At 43.4% G+C, this 20,853-nt stretch overlaps 1 protein-coding gene across 5 annotated transcripts in view; it reads left to right on the top strand.

The window, feature by feature from the left end:
* Positions 1-20,853, top strand: part of TEAD1 (TEA domain transcription factor 1) — a 791,559-nt gene that overhangs the window by 691,823 nt on the left and 78,883 nt on the right. The window lies entirely within an intron of this gene.

Below are 20,853 nucleotides of genomic sequence, written 5' to 3'. Positions count from 1 at the left end.
ACACTGGGGAATGCAGGAAAAAAAATACACAGTGTGGCTGCATCTCCGTAGCAGACTTAAACCCTGTACCTAATGGGGGCACGTTTCCTGCTATTTAAAAGGCCAGCCTCTGTGCAAAGATGGTGAGTGTAACTCAACTGAAGTCCACAGGACCTATAGGGAGAAGGGCTAAGAGAAGGTCAACCCTGCCAGTGCCTCAGGCTTTGCAAGTAACTGCAGGGATCACCAAACCGCCTCCAAAGAGGTTATATAGAAGAGACTCATCCTGTCCGTCCTCAGGCCAAGAGAAGGTTGCGAACTTAGGCCTTTGCCTCGGTGAACAAAACCACCAAAAAACATCTCACTGCTCACAGATGGTCAGCTGCCGTGCTCGAGAAAGAATCATTCCCAGCCCTACAGCAATCAGCAACATCTCAGCAAGAGATCAGTAACAGCCAGCACAGAGTCTTTTAAAATGGGAAAAGAAATCTCTTTCCAAAAACCTGGCCCAGCCCTGCCAGCTATCGACAGCATCCACCAGGCCAGCACAGCACAGTATCACACTGCACATAGGAAGCTGGTATTGCAGAAAGATACCTATGCTTGCTTATGTGTTTATATTTGTTCATATTTGGGGTGCTGTAAGATTTCTTTTTTTTATTATATTGTTTTTGGTAGTCTACAGCTACCCACTAGTTAGCAATGACATTTAGAAGTAAGGTGTGTAAGACACTATTTAAAAAGTTGTGTCGGGACTACCTTCATAGCGATTTAACCAAAAAGAAAGTTATTAAGAAAGAAAAGAGAGGAGAACTGTGTATTATAAATAAAACTCTTTGGGACTGCGGTTGCATTGCTTGCAATTGTGCACACCGCTCTACAACCACTCACTTGCTTACTTTTGGAGTGTTTACATGCAGCATTGACGCTGACTGTTTTACAAAAGTTTAAGTACTGCTTCATGTGTATATCTATACAGGCATTTATTCTGATTGAAGTTTTACAGTTGGTTTTTACAGTTGGGTTCTGACTGCGGACATCCTAGAGTTGGGAAGACATTATTTATATAGTGCTTGAAAAGGAAACTGGTGGGTTTTAAACATAATTCTTGGTGGAACTATTTATTTGCCATTCATTGGCTGCCACTTGTACTTCTATATTCCATCTATTTGGATTGGTTGTTTCTTTTTCCATTCCAACTGGGAAATCTGGGAGTACTCTCCTTACTATCACTCCCGGTGAAAGCACAATGTTTTAACAGGTATAGATACTTGGTCTGCAATTCTTTAGGTCCAGCCCCCGAACCCACATTACACTCAGGTATGCTTGCAGAGTTTGTGAACCCTTCTCCTGTGAGTGACCAACAGGTTGCTTTCTTCCCCTTGTGTGTGCTCGGCTACATGTACTCTCCATGGAACCCATCCAGTGCCAATCTTAACAGAGAGTGTTACACTTAATGTCCACCTCCTCCATGTAAAGCTCAAAACTGCTGTAAAATCCGAACTCAGGACATGATGCTCTGTCCATTGCAAGACGAAGCATTTACTTTACAAGATATTGTTTCAATCGTTTTGTAAGGATCATCTTAAAATCATCCTTAAGATTTCAAATGGCGAAAGACTGGTGTGTTGAAGGATACCTACCGGCCTCTAAAAATATCTCAAATCCTGCCAGAGCTGCAGGTCAATTAACTTAGTTTATTTGCTCAACCTTAAGAGAAATGCATGCAATCCTTGAGCTGGTGGGCTAAAATTAGCTTTTATTGACTGAAGCATGGTAATACATGAAGATATATCAACACCAACTCTAAAACCTGGACAGAGTTGTCCCAGATGTGCCCCTCTGTAATGCATGTACTGCCCAAGGGATGTGAAGTGTCTTGGAGTTGGCTTGGCCTGAGCAGGTGAGCACACTAAATCACAGGCAACACATCACAGCACAGGTCAGGGAGGGCACTTTGTCTACATCCAGACGACCATTAACATGAATGTGCATACCATGTCCAGTGTGCTTAAGCATCACATTAATGTATCTTTATTCAGAAATGTGATTAATTAATCTCAGAGGCACCTCTCCTTTGCTTTCCAACACTAGATGTTGACAAAATAAGTTCATATAACTCAGCCCCGTTGAAACAATATGCATGCAAGCTCCTGACAGCACCCTTGCAAGTAATTAACAGTTATAGTTGTAGTATTTAATCATGCGGTTGCTGCAAATTAAAACACTTGATGCAATGAAGAACACTACCACAACATCATTCTGACACTAACAATGCTGCAAAATGAGTGTAAACAGACGAAGCCCAGTCAGTGCCCTCCTTGCACCCTCACCTCCTCATTCAGACCCTGCCCCTCTCGCCACTTGCCTACTCTCTTTCAGCAAGCTGTGTCCCTTCTCCAGAGCAGTCTCTGTTATGTTGTAAGTCACTGGGTAGAGGGCTAAGTAGAATCACAGAAATCTGATGTATATCAGACTCATTTTGATGCAGTAGTAGCAGGACTGTTAGGGAGAATTCTCATTCTATGGCTAATTTCCCTTACCTATAGAGTCCCCCAGCAGCTTTGCTGGGTTTGAGGTGTTTATTTTTTTCTCCTGCTAAGAATTAGACCTTTTTTTCCACTCTTAGACAGATTGCTAGTGTGTGTTTTTAGGCTATCTTGCGTGCTTATGGTCTATGGGGTTCTTCTCACCCGTATAGGAATCATCTTTTTCATGTGTGGTACACAGCACCCTCCAGCGCCGTGCTGTACCACAGGGGTGTCGCAGTGACCCCCAAACATAGACTCCATACCCTGGGACTGACTACTGTCTCCCAGGGCATGTAAAGTCCCCATTGACTTTACTAGTCAAATCTGATGAACAAAACCAGTACAACCCATCTTACTATGAAGGTACTGGGAAGGGTTAATAGTTTTTCCCTAGTGTTCATTTTCGAGGGGGTTCCGTACAGTCCCTCTCTCAAATGTTTCTGGCTGGTGGCAGTGGTTTCTACCATAAATATTCGACCACAAACATTTTCCTATGGGATTTTCCCATTGTTCGAGGCTACCACTTTTACTGACAGCCTCTAACATACCGCTGGTTTATTTTAATATTAACTTTACTCCGGTAGGCTTTTATTGCCAGAACTTTGATTTCATTTCTTTCTCGTGTCTTTCTCTGTAGTCCTAACCTAGGTCGGGGATCCTTTGTTCGTCCTTTTGGCAGGCTTCTGCACAGAAGCCCTCCTTTCGGCTCCACTGAGTCTGGGGTGGACAGGATGTGTGGGGGGAATAGGCACCCTGGACAGCGTTGCCTACGCAACCCAAGTCTCACTCTGCCCTGATAGGCTGGGGGGGTTCTCCCGCCGGGAGAGCCACCCCACTGTGTGAGTGACAGCTAGGCTGTATGAATGGGGGTCTTCCTGTATAAAAACAGGGTCCTGAGGACTGGAGGACAAGCCGTCGCCACTGGAATTAAGAAGCCGAAGAAGAGAGAAGCCAAAGACATCTGCAACGACTGAACCACCGGTGAAGCCCTGCTGCAGATCCCCACCACTTTTCTCAGACGACTCGAGAAGATCTTCGCCTGCAAGAGTCTTCTTCCCTTGAGCTGGTGGGGCCAACCAGTTCACCAATCACCTTCCAGGACCTGCTTTGGTCGAATCGCCAGTGCCCTGCACTCGGAGACTGGATAGCCAGGCACCCGTCCACCACGACCGCAATTTAAAGGAGCGCACCTTTTATTTCGTTGGGCAGCACTGCGGCTGGTTTCATCCCTGGGCAGTGCAGTAACTCGAACCTTCCTCCACGACGAGAGCCTCTCCTCCTCTGCTGGATCTTCCGAACTTCAGGAACTGCCAGGAACTACCGCCACTGCAGGAGCCTCTTCTACTTTTAAGGTACATTGTTACGCCAGGCCTCACGTTTCGTTAGGTACTGCTAAAGGTGTTTTAAATCCTTTACCTACCTACTGGGTTGGCCGCCCCTATCATCTAACATTGTCTTTCACCTTCTGAAACCGCCTTTTCAAATCGTTTAACAAAGACTTGACTGCAGCTACAAGAACATTTTGCTCCTGGGCCCTTTGCCCAGTGCCACTGTCTCTGGCACAGGCCTATTGACTCTGGCTAAATCTGTTACAACTGCCTTCTCTAGATTGCTTCTCACCTAGAAATGTGTTGGTGCACCTAACTCTTCTAACCACCTTTTTCTTTCCTCTTTTTAAACTTGTGAAGTGCCATTTTGCTCGGGTTTTCACCTCAGTATTATAAATGCTAAAGTACTACCTTCCCTAACTTGTTCACAGTCTTCTTGGGAAGTGTCCCTGGTGTGTTTAAGAGTATATTCCTGTATAATTTAGCCTTTCCCTCCCTTTTGAGACATTCATAGAGTGCCATTTCTGCTTGGTTTTCACTGTGCCGTTTTGCTCAGTTTTCACTCTGGCTCAAACTGGTCTACAATTTAAATAGGGAGTTCTGTATACTTTTCTCGACTGATTTAACTTGCTTTTATAATAGTGATTTGTGTGTGAACATCAGAGTGTGTAAAATAAATATATATATATTTATTCTTTTGATACAAAGCTTTGGTCAGTGTTTCCTTGTTCCATAGTATTGTAGACCTAGGGCCTCATTACGACCCAGGCGGTAAGTTACCGCCTGGGCCGTACCTTTACCACCATGGCGTAAACTATGTTTACGCCATGGTGGTTGGCGGATTTACCGCCCCATTCCGAGGTTGGCGGGGCGGTAAGTCCCCAATCCCCATTTACCCTTCCCCATTCTTATTTTTGCCCCATAGGGCATAATGGGAGTGGGGAAGGCGTTAATTACGCCACCGTAAATTACGATTGTACCCATCGTGAGATTTTACAAAGCCAAGGTTGTTCCTACCCTAGTTTATGGGATGGACGCAATGCTGCTAGCTCCGAACACCATCTGGGAGAAACTGGAAGCTTTTTTCTGGCGAAAGGTCCTCGGTTTAGCCCAATCCACTCCAATTGCACTAATAAGACGAGAGCTATGCATTTCCTCACTGTTGGCAATAAAACTGAGAGCCACCTTGATGTTATACCGCAAGGTAATAAACAATCCAGAAGTCAAAGTATTGGACCTCATACGGAAAGAACTTAACGAGGGAAACAATCGGGCGCTTGTAAGCTGGGATCAATCCAACCGGAAAATGTTGGAAGAACTGGATCTTTCTGTATGAGACACTCATACACAATCCAAATCGAGTGTCGCAAAAACTTTTAGAAGCAGATTGGATCCATACCCAAGAAATGGCCTGGTCGTATTCCATCACAGCAAAATTACCAACTGCTCCAATGAAGCTAAACGACATGCGTGGCTACCTACTGAGGTTTCCAGATAAGAACTTAAGTCGTCTGTTCCTAAGATTCAAGCTGAACCAAATAAAAACCAACGAAATTTTGGCACTACGCAAGCAAGTACCATCAAGTTCCTGCCGCTTCTGCCAATCGATAAATGCCATCGAAAGCACAAAACATCTGCTAATGGAATGTACTGGGCTCAAAACGAAAAGAGATAAATACCTTGCAGTCCCATTGAAAAATTACCTCACCCTCGACGAAGAAAACCTCTGGATACTCCTGACGAACGGGAACAACATTAGATGCGTTATAGGAGTAACACTCTTCCTTAAATCCTTGACGCTCGAGTAGGAGGATTTCCCTTAAGCCTAAGCCTACTAAATAAAGACACTTCTAAAAAGAATCCGGACATTTGATATATGAAGACTACTCATCCTATATTTTTGTAAAAATTGTGATACAATTAAAAACAAAAATAAAAAAAAAATAAAAAAAAAAAAAAATTAACAACAAGGTCCCTTAGCGCCATGGATTTTAACACCTGCTAAAAGCAGGTGTTAAATCCTCCATGGCGCTAAGGGACCTCGGAATCAGGCGGTAAGGGTCGGCGCTGTTTACGCTGCCGTAAACCCCTTACCGCCCAGGTCCTAATGAGGCCCCTAATGTGTAAACCCTGAATACTGCTCATCTCCCTCTTGAGATAAGTCTGACTGCTTAGACATAGCTACCAACTAGCTCTTTGTGGTACAGACTGATACCAAAGGGGATTTATTGCATATGCCTGTAGTCTTAATCTTCTGTAATGCTCCCTAAGGGAACTGCACAGGATTCTGCCAAACACGACAACATAGGGTTTCTTCTGCAAGGCCCAGTCATCATTGGTCTAGAAGACCTTCCCCCTCATCACACACCAAGGGTGTCCTCACCCTGTGCAAAACAGTACAGGAGCAGATATGTGGTTACTTCTGACCTACTGCTACTCCAACTGCCCCTGCACTTCAAAGCCAACTTCTTTCCAGATTCCCAGTCTGCACTTGCTTTGTTTTCCAAAGCTGCTAGCTGTTTACATTGCACATTCATCTCTACATGCTTGGCACTCACAAAAGCTCCTAAGACAGCTCAGCAGGCGATGTGTCATCTCCAACAGAAGCAAATCAGCGCCCAGCACCCCTCACTCCCCATTCCTCAGAACAAGCAAGCTCTCCTAAAAAGAAGTCAGCAATGCTTCTGGTTCAGTGAATTTCTCGAGATATGACTTAGTAAGAAAGTGTGCCTGATATTGCTTATTGTTTCTAATGGATGCTTACATTTTAAGCACCTGTAATTGAAACACGGAGCTCAAGTATGCCATATTATAAACAGGTCAATCTTGTAAGATTCTTTTGAAGTGGAAATAATGTATTCAATTCAAACGGGGAAAGGAATATGCACAATAAAGGAAATCAAATTAGGCTGTCTAAAAGAAATCCTGTTTTTCAAAAGCAAGCGAATGCATTAATTGTGCTGAAAGCAATGTTGAATGAATTCCTACATGAATTATTGAAATCAGCTGCGAGTATGCAGAAAAGTAATCTTTGTTTTAAATTCGAGGACCTGATTTATTAAAGCCTTTTTTCTTCAGACTGGTGATTCTGTTTTAAAGGAAACCTAGATTGGTAAACCTTCTATAGTGATGAGGGCTATATACAGAAAGTACCCAACATCTTTTTTTGCATTTTCATTAAATGGGGTACTAAATTGGACTTTGTAGCACACTTGAGAATAATATGACTCATTGTGTGATTGTATTGCTCAACACAAGCTTTGCGCCATTACTGATTCATTTACAGAAAATGTGGTTCATCATGATCTGTGTTGGGAGACAGATGCATCTGATGTTGACATGTAATGACAGCAAAGAAGGATACGTGTAGAGAAAGGAGAATGTATTTTATTCACCTTTTTGTGACAGCAAATGCAGAAATCAACCATGCTTGAACTCATGATTATCATCGTTTTAATACTGTGCTCTCTTCTAGAGTGACTGCCACCTGCCACCTCTGCTGCTGCTTTATGTAAATTGATTAACATTATCAAAGTTAACCATTGTAGTCTATCCCCTTTTGGCTGGCCATCCCTTGGGCTCGATCACGTCATGTACTTTAGGATTTTTGCTGCTGGAGCTTGAGCTACCGGGAATGCCTTTTGCAGGCAACACTACTCTCGGGTAGTACGCTTACATGTCTACCACCCCATTTACCCAATCTGATTGTACACTCTCACTCTGAAGGCCAGTGTGGTTCCACACTGCTCAGTCATCGCTCATGACTTAACGTTGTCCCTGGGGCATTACCAGACCAGGTAATACCCAAGCCGGAATGGATTTATTGCTATTTCCATACCGGAATGCTTTTCCGCGATGTTAATAGTATTTTTTTCAAGTTGAGATCCGGCGTGATTGCCGTTTCTTAATTTAAAACAAGACTACAGAACAATATAGCTGCCATGGAGAAGGGACCTACCTTTAGTGCCTACTCTCTTACCGTGGTGGCCATTGACCACGGCGGTAAAGCACCGGGAACACAGAGTGTTCCTGGCACCATATAGGGAAGAGAAAGCTGCAGGTAAGTAGGGTGGGATGGGTGAGGGAGGTGGGGCTTAGGGTGGTGGAAAAAGTGTGCAGGGGCACACTTACCTACAGTCGGCAGCGAAGATCGCGTCATCCCACCTCTGCGGAGGCCTAAAGCGCTGCCTTTATCATGAGAGAAAGCCCCTGTCCTGAGCTTCCTGAATAGCGGGAGACTGCCTGACCCCCCCCCCCCAAACTCACACAGAGCTTATCTATATATATATATATATATATATATATATCACATACCTTCTTGAATATTATCCATCTACTGCAGAATAACTTTTCATCCTGTAATATGAATGGAAGTTGTGTAAAGATTGAAACTTCATTCGGGGTCTCCCAAAGCTCACAAACAGTACCATGTTTCATATTTAGATTCTTCTGTCACAAGGTTTTTAACATCGGATATGTTTTTTACCATCCAATTTGGTATTTTTAAACTCGATGGAAAACCCATTTTTGGCAAAACATGCTCACCACTTGACTTACTTTGACCCGACAGTAAATCTAACTACTTTGCTATTAAAAATGAAACCAAATGCAATTATATATTTATAAAACTTTTCAGCCACCATTTGAATATGTATGTTCAATTTGTGCATAATCCTAAAATTAATAGGCCCTTTCTATTCAAGCAATAAATATAACATATATGATTTTTGGTCCTTAACAAAACAAAATGGGAAAACATCTTTAGAAAACCAAATAACAGTTGTAATATCTATAGGGAAAATAAATTAAAGTAGTTACAAATGTCAATGTTGTGTATGCTAGTTGTCATTTGCAGTGTCTGTTGTGAATGCCTCATGAGGTTGGAGCTATTAAAGATAACACCAAAACATTGTCAAACTATAAAGTGGGATACTTAGCTCTTTTTGTATAAACTCAATCTAGCTATTTTAAGTCATCTTTCAGTGGCAGGTGTGACAATGTCCCTTGTTTAAACATAGAGGTGTCTTGTGGTGCCACCACATGTTCCATAAAACAGGTTTGGGGGATTGAGTGGAGAGGAGTACTTGGTCACCTTCACAACACCAGGCCACAGGGCAGGGGTTCATCATATTGGGCCTCATTACGAATATTGCGGTAAGGCAACAACGGCGCCAGTAGTGCTACCGGCGCCATTGTTACCTCGCCGCAACATTCTGATTATGCTCGCGGGTGCCGCTCTGCAATGCCTGGAAAAACAGATGATGAGAAAAAAAACAGAGCAGATACGGACGCTTGTTCTATTCTTGGACAGCAAGCACAGCAAAATATTGTCTGCAAGTTTGAGAGTAGTGGAATTTAGGTACCAACATGGGGTGATTTTATTTATTTTACAAGGATTTAAAAAAGCTGGGACACTTTGTTAAAAGCGTCTGCCAGCTGAGTCTTAAAATGAATTCTCAAGCATGTGGGGGGCAAGTAGAGGGTGCGAAGAATTGATGTTATGTAGTGATGTTTACTGGTTTAGGAGTTCAATTGGACTGCCACGGTGTGGATTGGATTAGTTCGAGGAAGTGGATTTTTTTGGAGAGAAGGCCAAGATAAAGAGTGTTTTAGTCAGCTAACCGGGATTGGACAAGTGCAATTACAGCTGTTTTTCATGTAGAGGAGGGAAAAAAGGAAAGATGTGATGAAACACTCCAATTTAATGAAAGCAAGAGGCAGCAATGTTGTTGATTTGTGGGGATAAGGAGAGTTTCTCGTTATCTTGTAATCCTAGGTTTCTAATGGCAAACACAGGTAAGAGGCAGTGCAAAAGAGTAAAAGATCAGATGAGAGATGAACACAGAGATGGGGGCTTCCAATTCAGTTTTGAAAGCTGATTGATGAGAGGTTAGTGTCACTCTTGAGGTGAATCAATAGTTTGGTGCCCTCAGTATATGTAAAGAATTACATACTATGTGCTTCAATGAGTTATGCAAGGGTTTGGTCATAGTGGTTGAACAGAAAAGGGGAACGTGAAGAGCTCTGAGGTACACCACAAGTGAGGGGGTGGACAGAGGATGTGTACGGAGGGCTGTGAGATGTAATAAATATGTTAACTGAGAGAAAAGAATGAAGTCAGAAAAGGGCTGAGAGTCTTCTCCTGCGGAATGGAGAGGGTCACTGGAATCGTACGATTTTTCCATTTTTGTTTTTATTATAGGTCTGACAAGAAGCACAGCTCTGTTACAAACAAGATGATACACATTGCATTGGGATCACACACATGAATATTATATAACTTTCTTAACAAATATTCCTTCCATTTGAAATGTTTTCATTAAGTAAGTAATCTACAAACTACATCAAGCAAAAATTGCACATAAAAAACATCCTACAATTGTAAAAGTAAATACACAAGGCAAGTTTACCAACCCGGATGACATTAATCAGATAAATCTGGCAGACACTTTGTACTATGCATTATAAAGTACTCTTGGTTATACAAAGATATTCACCCAAGTGCCTGCAGATATCCTTCCAGCTAGGCTTTGCATACAAGAATTGGCAGCATAAAGTGATGTACAACAGTATAATGGTAGTATTCAGTATAAGAAAGGGAGGGCGAAATACATGTAATAAAGCATGTTCCCACTGTAAATAAACAGATTAGCCATGTGCTTTCAAGAAGGGACCCCAGATAGCCCTAAATGTAACTAGGTCTTCTTTGCATTTGGAGATTGTCCTTTCAAAGGTATCAAGAGTTAGCACGTCCTGGATCCATTACTCAATGCCAATTCTATTAGCTGATCTCCAAACATGTAGAATTAACTTTTTCACCATCATGCAGCCTCGGAACATTCAGGCCCTACTTGCTTTCGGTATGTCACGTAGCAATTCATCATCACCCATGTGTAAAACAGAAGCTTTCATCTGAATACCTTTTTCCAGGACCAGATCAATTATTTCTGATATCTCTGTCCAGAATTACTTCATCTTGGGACACAACCAAATCATGTGGCTCAACGTGCCCTTTTCTCTCTTGCATCTCTAGCAACAATCACTGTCACACATGTTTCTTTTATACATCCTATCAGGTGTCCAGTAACATAGTGCAGAAGCTTAATCTGGATGGCTCCTAGGCCCCAATCCAGTGATACAAACCGAATATTATTGCAGCATCTTGACAAAATATCCGGTGTCAACATTTTTCATCAAGTTCCTGAGTCCACAAGTGCAAGGCATCTGTATTTTTCCCTGCTTATAATGCCAGAAGCCGGTAAAAGGATGCCACTGAATGAGCAGTGGACATGCAAGATTCTGAAAATTCTTCCTATCTGACAGTATTCAGAGTAAGAACAACCCGTCATGTTGTGTTTCTGACACATGACAATAGGGGATCCATTCCTCATTCTCAACTCTGAAAATATCTGAGGTAGCGTGCAAGTTGTCCCTCAGGAATTCTGTAATTGGATTTTTTTCATCCTTGGTTGTGACAATGGAATCCTGATCCAATGGTGTATTCATGCTAGCTTCAGCCTGTGCCCAAACATCAATGTCTGGTTTTTACATTCCATATATATGTCTGTTTGAGAAAGCCAGGTGGTAATGTTCATAATTGGGGATATTCATTCCCCCAATGCTGTTGGCAGTTGTAATTTCCACAAAGCTCTTCTAGGGGGTTTATTTTCTGAGATCATAACATCAATTTCTTGAAAAAGTCTACTCAGGCTTGAGAGGAAGCATTGACAGAATATAGTTAATCTTATGATAAACCATCTCATGGAGATGTCTAATGGGACTAGGGCACACCTGCACACTTATCAGTCGCTGTGCAGCACTGATTCAGTGCCCAGAACTGTATGAAAGCATGCCTGAAATGGGTGCAGGGGTTCGCACTCTAAGAGACTGCCTTGAAACTGGATGGTTACATGGGCTGCAGGGATTTTGGAAGGAAGAGGCAGAAGTGAGAGACAGAACAAAGGTTAGATGAGATAGCTGGGAAGGCTTCTTGAGGAGAGAGGAGAAAACAACATTGTTAAAGGAAGGTGAGGGAAAAATAGCCTGAGCTGGGAGATTTATTGGGAAGTTTAGGACAGGAATAGCCAGGACCTTGGGACAGAGCTTCAAGAGCCTGATTGGTCAAGCTCCACAAGGTGATACAGATTTGCTCCAAGATGAATAGGCGAGTAGAGGGGAGGGAGATGGGAATGAAGATGTGCAGGACATTAGGGGTGTTACCGTGAAGCAGAATGGTGGCTCAACCTTCACATCTCATCTTTTTAATAAGACTACATAGAACATGTAAGGAGAATAGATCTGCAGGCCCTTTAAGACAGGCCTTACATACAAGAAACAGTTTGTGTTCTGATACGTACACCGGTATTGCAGAAAGAGCAGGAGCACTGCATACTGGCATAGAGACAGGTAGAAAATTATTCAGAGAAGCTACTGCTTGAGCCGTGCAAGACTTTCAAAGATTTCAAGATGGCAAATCAGCCTTGTATAGGCCCTATCTGCGAAATAAATGAGGAATGCCACTGGAAGCATAATCACCTGGTAATTATAAACAATAAACAGCCAATGTCACACAAGCACACAGAATCATGCTTGGGTGCAGATAATGACTGCCTTGCTATGGGGTGAGGACATGTGCATATTCAATGAGGTCCAGGGAGCAGATAGATGTGTGTATTTGGAGAAGGAGATGATGTGAATTTGGAGATGGCTGGAGAAAGGAGAGGCTAGATGCAGAGACAGAGTGATGGAGGTTGCAGAGGGAGAAGACAAAGTGGTGGCGAGATTTGAGCACTAAGTAGGATGAGGTAGCAGGAAGAGGAGAGAAGGAGGGGTAAAGAGTGCATACTAAAGAAGAGTAGAAGAAGACAGGAAGAGAGAAGGTGGTGTTGGTGGAGAGAGTACAGACTAAGTAGGAAGAGCTAACAGGAGGAGAGCATGAGGTGACCAAGGAGAATAAGAGCTGATGTGGCACAGGAGGTAGTGGAAAATGAACATTATAAGGATGAGGGGGTGAAGAAAGGAGCAGGGGAAAATTTGGCAAAGAAAGGATCAGAGAAGGAGGTGTTACAGAAGGAAGCGGAAGAGGAAGAAACAATGAGGGTAGTGTAGAAGGAAGGGGATATACTAAGAAGCCTAGAGGATGTGGTGAAAGAAGAGAGGATGAGAAACCTAGTGAGGCCAGAAGAGAAGAGCACAAAGGTGGAAACACACCCAATGTCTATGGGTCTTATAAGTGGGGAGGGAAACGAAACACGCAGATGGTGGGCTTTGAGGGGGCGAAGGGAGACTTAGAGAAATGCCCCTTAGGTAAGAGCAGCCGTTGTAGCAACAAGAAGAACAGCTTGGGGCCAATGAGACCAAGATCCCTTGGTTAGTGGAAGGTCAGGGTCCCAGCAAGCAGCCATTACTACCCCAGACCTACGCACACTCCAGGCCAGGCTCAGCCACTCCATAGCGAAATGCCATGTGGTGATGGCCTATCTGGCAATACATTTGGAATCAGGTGGTGCTACTGAGCAAGTTTCCATCCCAAAAAACAACACGAGAGACCAACAGCCTTACCCAGGAGCTCAAGACAATGAACTATGATTTGTTGAACTTATTGTTTTTCCAGAGACTTTGAGTGACAACAGGAATAGACTTTAGAGCCTTTTGCAGGACATTCTTTTTTTTTGTTTTTTGGATTGAGAATTCAGAGACTTATAAAGAACTGACATCCTAACCATTGCTTTAGAACAACTATCTTGGTATACTTGTGAAACCCTCTAAGTAGAGGATGTTATACCTTGTTGTTACTGTCTTTTTGTTATGCAGCACCAAAAGAGGCCAGTCCTCATAGCTACCCAATGTGAGGACCACTAGCCAATGTCAGGATTGTTGAGAGCATTAGTTGCATAGTACATATGAGGGGAAGCCACCGACAATGCATTATGCATATTACCTACAGGGCACAACCATATACAAGGAACTGTGTGCACTGTTGTCACAGTTGATATGTTCTGGACTCTGGCCATGTCCTGTTTGTAGTCTCTACAGAGCATGATTGTGGTGATGTGATTGATGGTGCTCTTACTAATGTAATATGTTATGTCATCAAAGATTATATGGATGATGGTATTGTTGATGTCTTATGTGATGTCATCAGTGATGCCTTTTGTTATACCATTTGTGGTTTCATGTGTGAGATCCTGAACAATGTGCATAATCATTCCACATTTGACTTGCATACCTTTTTTAAATATAATTTCTTATTGGAATTGAAACACTAATGCATTGTGAGAAAGAGCACACAGTGATATCCACTACAATTACATCAGTCAATAACCACCTTTATTTTTCAGTGTTTTTACATGTACATTCTTTTCTTATTCCATTGTTGCTTACTAGTCCGGAGTGCCTTAAACACAATCTGTCATTGCACAGAATCAACATCCAAATTAGTTTTCTTTTTTCAATGTCATTCAAAATAGTGAACTGATTGCAACTTTCAATTTTTTAGATCGCACAGGTGTTACTAATTGACACATTTCCTGTATTACTTTTCTACAATTACATTATTACAATTCCAAAACAACAGCCAGCCATATTTTCCGACACATATCAGTCTAATTTTCTGAAGTAAATTGCAAACTAAACTTTAATTGTCCAAGGATGGCTTCTATCATTCATGCTGTATAATTTGTATATTGAACCACTGACCTACCACATACGAAAATCTAAACCATCGTTCTGTTTATGCAAGGTAATATTTTTACACCTGACCCGAAACCTAGTATCACAAATACAAAGGACTTGTTGGAAGAACACAACCGTCTGTCAGGTTGCAACAAAGAAAACAGAATAACTCAACTAAGGCCAAGGAATGTCAATACCAACAATTTAAAGAGCCAAGCTTCCGCTATCATCAGACAAGAAAGAGATACCTAAGATAAACTATAAAGTACAGTTGTCACAGTTAATTAAGACAATGGGCCTCATTACAAGTATGGCGGTACGTTAACAACTGTGCCGGTAGCGCTATGTACACCATTGCTACCGTACCGCCATACTACGAGCTGTGCTCGCGGGTATCTGTCAGCTCGCCAGGTCTTACCTGGCGGGCAGAGCGGCACCCGCGAGCACAGCAAGTCGAATGCACCGGCACCGTTGTAAACGGTGCCGGGGCATCCGACGTCCCCATTCCCATTGAGTCCCATTCCCACTGACAGGCACCGGCACCCAGAAATGGAGGAATTACCAGATCCGGCAAAGTCAGAATACCCTGGTAATTCCTCATTGCCGGGTGTGATTTATTATGTGGCCTGCAAAGTTTAGTGGTTCAATTATAAAATGGGGGAAGGGAGTAGGAGTTTTAGTGGAGGGGACTAATTACTTTGTTAATTAGTGTTGTGGAACATTAGCTGTGATAGTACTGAGCGTGTCTGTTAGCTTCACAAAGTGAGCATAGTGAGGCCCCTGGAGCTTAGGTTAAAAGGAGTGAAGTCTATAATAGTGCTAGGGATCAAACTGGTATTTCACTGCCATTAGCTTTCCCATTGCTATGGATTCAACTGGCAGCTAAATGAGATTGAACAAACAATGATGTGGATGCAACAAGCAGCATGTTGGGGGGAGATCTCTCTCCGCAGCAGGGGCCTCCCTCTGGAACAGCCTTCCTGCCTCCCTGAAACTTGAGGAGAACCATCTCCGGTTCCGGAAGCACCTCAAAACCTTCCTCTTTGCTTCTGCTTTCTCTCCCCCTCTCCCCTGCTAAATCACTGAAACTGTACTGAATCAGCAACTGGGCCACTCACCAATCTCGGTCCTTGGCCCAGCCACTCTCCCCTGCACTGCCTTCCTGGCAACCCCTGCACTGCGGGACTGTCTCTGTATCCCTACAGCCCCTCCTCCCTGCACTTGTCTGCACTTATCTTGCACTTGCCACCAGCTGGCCCTTATTATTTATCTTGTTTGTTACTAACCCTGTACTGCACTTTCCCCTCTCCCCTTGCACTTTTCCCGTCCCCCCTACCCATGCACTTGCGCGATCTGAATGACACCTGGCCTAGTAGGATCGTTGTCTGTCTCCCCTTGTTCCCCCCTCCCTGCCTCGTCGCGCCTTGAAACACTTGTGTATAGGCGCGTTACAAATGCCATATCATATCATATCACGTGCAATAGTTACAGCAATGCTATGTGTCCAGTTTGTGATAAAATACAATTGATCTCGTAGTTCTATTGATATTATTCATAGGGCCAATTTAATTGATCTAGTACAGCTATGGAATAAACTAATATCAAAGTATAACATTAAATCGCTTTGGTATGGCTTCAACAGATATCCCAATGAAAACTGATCTAGTGGTCCTGTGGATTGGCCAAGAATCACAGTGCAGTTGATCACGCAAAACTATGGACTCGACTGTTACTACAGTTTGAAATTATGTATATCTGTTATTGGCTTGAACAGGATTACAGAGCAATTTAGCTTGTAATGTTAAGGGTTCTGCTGGTGGAACCAGTACAAATTGATATACCTTGGCTATTGGATTGAAACTGATCTCACAGAGTGATTTAGAGGTATCACACTGTAATTGAAGTAGAAATGCCATTAATTTAACATGTAGCACTAAGCATTAGATATAAATAACTGTGTATTAATTTGTAGTACATAGCGCTGTTTCAAAATAATCCTATGAATTTGGCCGATAACACAAAAGCATGATGTGGCAGTGCTATGGTTTGATGTCACATCAAGTCAACAACACTTGCTACTTCACAATATTCTGGTGCATAATTTCAAAATATGTATGCATTTGAAAGGGTTGGTTGTGGAAGTATTGTTAAGGTTTTACCATTAAACTGCAACATATCCTCCAATTATCTAATGCCTGTCCTTACACATAACATTCCAAATGGTACAATGTCTTATTCATACATCCACTAGTCAACACACTATTGCTGCCCAAATCAACACAGTGCATTCATTATACGCCCTCGCCCCCGAAGGAGGCTACTGCATACAGTAATGGCGTATCCTTTCCTAGCCCACACTCTGCTGTTTATGCCGAGTTCCACTGTTTTTATATTTTATCCATAGTTCCCACAGTACCTTGTCATGTGCCTGTAGGAGGTTATGTGTACTTGTATGGTAGATTTTATTTTGATTTTATGTGAAACCTTTCTGTCAACTGATCCTGTTAGAAAACATAATGTACGTTCGTGTCTGGACTCTTTTCTTTTTTATATTTTGCCTTATATTAGCATGTGCCTTTACTATATTACATAGGAAGTCTGAAATTATGTCCAGGTGAAATGACGTACCTGCTTCTTCATTCCATGCACTAACGCTACAATGGTTTCTTGGAGTGGCAGCAAACAGAATGCAGGTTCACAAAGTATCCTGGACAAATAGAGATAACTACATAGCATAGGCCAACATGTACCTTTTAGAGTACACTACACTTTCTTCCTGATTCATAAAGAAATGTTCAGGGCATATGACAAGAATGCACTGTTTGTGAATTCCCAATGCAAAATGTCTACTCCAGAATGAGAGGCTTTGTGAATACGTCCATCAGACCTACCCATGTATAATATCCGCAATAGTGAAGTTAGATGTAGGTGGATCGAGGCACGGTTACTCCTCAGCAAGCGAACATCAATGTGTTTTTTCCCCTGGAAGCTATTTTCCAGGGGTGGTACTCCTTCCGCACACATTCAGTGCCTTGCAAAATCTTGTGTATCCCTTCACATGTATACAACTCATACTAAAGCTGGTCCCCTGTGGTGTGAGTTATGGGATTGCTACGTGTAATGATATACTTTTGTTAATTGTCATAAAAGTACAACATTATGAGTGTGTATGTTGAGGAAAGTTATGTTATGTTATTGTGCTTTTATACTGCACCATATCACCAACATGGTGGTCTCATAGTGATTAGGCATGTACAAAGTTTGGCATATTGAGTCACCGCCAGGGATTCCATGTCTGATCTGTGAAAGAAAGATGTGATTTAGGGTGGCAAGGGAGGAATGAGACTTGATAACGAAAAGGCATCAAATGGCGAATGTTTGAAAAAGGGGGTTGGTCCTGTTATGTCCTGTCCCAATGTGTTTTATTCGTCACCAGTAAGGATATTGTATATTGTAACTGTTACTACATACAAATAGTGCAGTGTGTAGAAAAGCTCACTTACTGTAGGTGTGTCCTTAATGTTCCAGAGGGCTAAACACTAGATTATTTTTTTTTAAGCTCTAAGGATATGAGGACCAGGGATGATCTAATTAAGTCATATGTGTAAGAACTGGGATGCCAGGAAGAGATAGGAAGGGGCAGTAAAAAAGACTACTGTTTTTATAAACTCTGCGCAGATAACTAGGAGCCATGAATCTAAAGGTATCGAAATGAGATCCTGAAGACCTGGATTCTTGTCCTGCTTCCTTACTATATTCACATTGTATGAGCTGATAATAAGATGCTAATGAGTGGAGATTGGTAGTGTAGTGGCATTACACCAGCCATGGAATTTAGGGTGCTCAGGCACAGTGTGGATTGCTACACAAGAGAACATGCAAATAGCAGGACCAACCTTTCTGGGACTCTGCCACACTCCATTTGGCACAGCAACAAAGATGTAATATGAGGGGAGAACAAGTGAATCTATCTATCCCAAAGTAACTGTCCCAAGCTGAGGGCTCTGCAACACTCAACATGTAAATCACCTGCACAATAATGAAACAAATGCACATTCCTAGACCTTTCAGTGGGTCAGCTCAACAGAAGTGCAACCATGAAGGTTATGCCAAAGACAAAGTGAAAGAGAAAATCCCAGGTTTTCTGGGGATCCCTGCTTCTGCTTTGAGGAAGGGCCTGCTCACTTTTCTTGTAAGCATGGGGTTGCAACAGATGCCCTCATTCCCCTCTCGCTTTCCGGCTGTGTTTTCATATTCTCCAGCATGTGGTCTGGCATGGATTCACATGCTCATGAATATTCCCTCCCATCAGGCTGGGAATCCCCGGTAAGAAAAGAAAGCAGTCTTGCATTAAAAGCTTGAAAACTGCCTTTCTCTCATCCAATCACTGGAGAAAGGGAGAAAGGGTCATATAGCATCCATCCATTGACAATCGTCTCCCTGAGTCCAGCCCCTGACAGCCATCTTCAGATTTTTACTGCACGTTTCAGTGCAGGGAGTCCTCATGATTGATGTTTTTCTTGAGAAGCATTGTCCTATTTGTGTCCTAAATCTCTCATCTGTGAACCCTTAATCAGTACCTTTAGCAGCGATCTTTTGCCGGTGAAGATCGACAACTACATTGTTGGATCTTCGTGTCAAGTATTGGAAGGCCTAGTGAGGCCTACTTCACGCCTCACCATGCCAGAGGAAGGCAGGAGGAGTCTGTTTCGGGCTCTGCTCCTGGTGTGGTTTGAGGAACATCTACATGGAGGACAGGCACACAAGGTGCCTCTACCGTCTGCATCCCAACCATGAGGAAGACCGATGCAACATCTGCCGAATTTTCCCAGCCAAGACTAAGTGAGACTGTCAATGATGGTTGGTGGCATGGCTGAAAGACGACAAGGACCCTGGCCTCCGGACACGCTCAGGCAGTTCCCAGATCCAGTCGACCTCTGGAGCGCTCTCCCTCGGATAAAAGGTCCAGATCGGCCGAAGATGTATCACCGCAGGGTGTCCATAAGGCCAAGCGTCATGCTGCTTAGCCGACTGGAGACACCAAGGCTGCGGGTCCTAGCTCAGGGCACACACGCTCCCTGTCACAATGCCCATTCACAGTAAACTTACCGGTGGGTAGTGTATAGTCCGTGAGACCTTCAAAACATGACCCTTCCTCGAATTAAGGTCTTCGTCGTTGTCTACTTCCATGATTTCATCAGTGGCGATGCCTTCAACCACGATTTCGATCATTAGGCCCCTTTTGACAGCTGCCCACTGGGGGCGACACACCGCTGTCGACGACCCCGTCAATGGCTATCCCATCGACAGCTACCCCGTCGACGACCAGGGAGAAATCACGGGTATCGCTGCCCCCAAGTCCCATGACCGCTCTGACCCCGACTACTGCCTTGTCAACTACCACTACACAGTAGGTAAAGGCACCAGTGGTATCTTCTGCTTTGACGAACGCAGCAAGACCAAAGGATCTGTTAACACCAATGGATTTTACCACCAACGGATTCACTTCCCAGACCGAAGGGGGACAGAAGAAGGGTGCAAGCGGCCCGATCATCGCGGTCTACACAAGTTCTGGGAAGGAAATGTTGCAGGAATTCCTGGACGCGGGTGGGAACAGCCAATAGGCATAGAGTCACTAGGCATACTAGCCTAGTGAGATGCATTAGCCCTCCGTCCATGCCCCCAGTTGCGCCCCCCAGGCCTCTATAGACATGTCACAGGATATTTTCACTAATTCTCTGGTCTCAGAGATAAAATAGCGGCTGCCAACAATTGCAGCCCCGTCGGAGAGCAACCCCAGGTACAGCCCTCCAAGACCTGCACAGAAGCATTGCTCAGCTACCTCAAGGTGATCACCAACGCCACCTCCCACCCCAGAACCCCCAGTAGGGGACCCACCACAGACGATACTGCAACAGGCACTGATACCAGAACCACAGATACGGACAAGTTTGAAGACTTTATTCATGTGGATGGGGACCCAATAGGTGTCGATGATACCCCCAGAGCTTCACCCCCAGATAGGTGGGGTAATTCCACTCCATGACGGCAAGGACATCTACCCTCTTCAACTTAATGCTCGAGCAAAACCGAAAGGAGGATTTCCTTTACCAGATGCACACATTAGTTAGGAAGACGTTATTGTCTGTCCCTTTACTTGGCGAGGTGTGGGAGGAAGGCCTTGTGCTAATAAAGGTTGATATTCTATGTTAGCCTTTGCGCTTTAATGTATACAGTTCACACAAATGTCTTTCTCCAAAAATGTTCAATGGACAATTATTAGTGAAATGAGGACCCCAAGCTCAACAGCAGCAAAATGGGACAGGGTAGAGAAAAAATAC

This window comes from Ambystoma mexicanum, chromosome 11 (genome assembly GCF_040938575.1).
Source record: "Ambystoma mexicanum isolate Mex_15411 chromosome 11, UKY_AmexF1_1, whole genome shotgun sequence".
Classification (NCBI taxonomy): Eukaryota; Metazoa; Chordata; class Amphibia; order Caudata; family Ambystomatidae; genus Ambystoma; species Ambystoma mexicanum.
The sequence above is the reverse complement of the archived record's forward strand: the minus strand, read 5'-3'. Positions and strand labels throughout refer to the sequence as shown.